The sequence below is a fragment of the Cordyceps fumosorosea genome, assembly GCF_001636725.1.
Source record: "Cordyceps fumosorosea ARSEF 2679 chromosome Unknown scaffold_59, whole genome shotgun sequence".
NCBI classification, from domain to species: Eukaryota; Fungi; Ascomycota; class Sordariomycetes; order Hypocreales; family Cordycipitaceae; genus Cordyceps; species Cordyceps fumosorosea.
In genome coordinates this window covers 24,282-25,035 of record NW_017387359.1, presented here as the reverse complement: position 1 = coordinate 25,035, position 754 = coordinate 24,282, and positions in this window count along the sequence as shown.

The following is a 754-nucleotide window of genomic DNA, read 5'->3' as shown; positions in this document are numbered from 1 at the left end:
GATTACATTGGCCGCCGTTGGTCGTATGATGAAAGCGTGTGGGGTGTTTCCAGAACGATCGAAGCTATGACCGGGACGCGCCATTGTGGAGCGGCCTTGAGCACAATCATCATTGCAGCAGGCTCCGCACCTGCTAGCACCGTAATCGTCCATTCGGCAAGGGTCCACCGCAATACGTTTTGTGGCCATGCTGGCAGGTTATTATCAGCGAGTATAATAGTCCAAGCCAAGCTGGGGGTTCTTCAGGAAGAGGGGTTTAACATCCTCTCGAGCACCACCACGAGCATTCCCAGGAAACCTCTTGCAGGGCAGCGCTTCACCCATCCTACCAACATCGAGTTCTGGCGGGCCGCATGCATTGACTCTCTCCGAAGACTGGCATAGTGACGACATGAATGATAGCTGCACGAATATTGCGGATGGCTTTGGCCTGCTCATGGTGTCACCAGAACCTTCCCCGCTGAATATTTCATGCACAGCTTGAGAGGAGTCTTGCACCCGGCTTGCTAATCCCAGTCCTCATTCGCTCTTACGGAACAGTCGAGAGCCTTGACCCCGAGGACTGGATTATCTCCAGTGCTATGCATTAGTTCACTCCTTATATTTATATAACGAGAAATATATCACATTCCTCTGAAGGCGGTACACATTACCGCAGGCTGGTTTGTCGGTATACCTCATACCACGCTGGAATCTGATCGTCTGCATAATCCCAGTCCGGCGGTCGCTGAGTTCCACAGATTTCGGGCAGAAC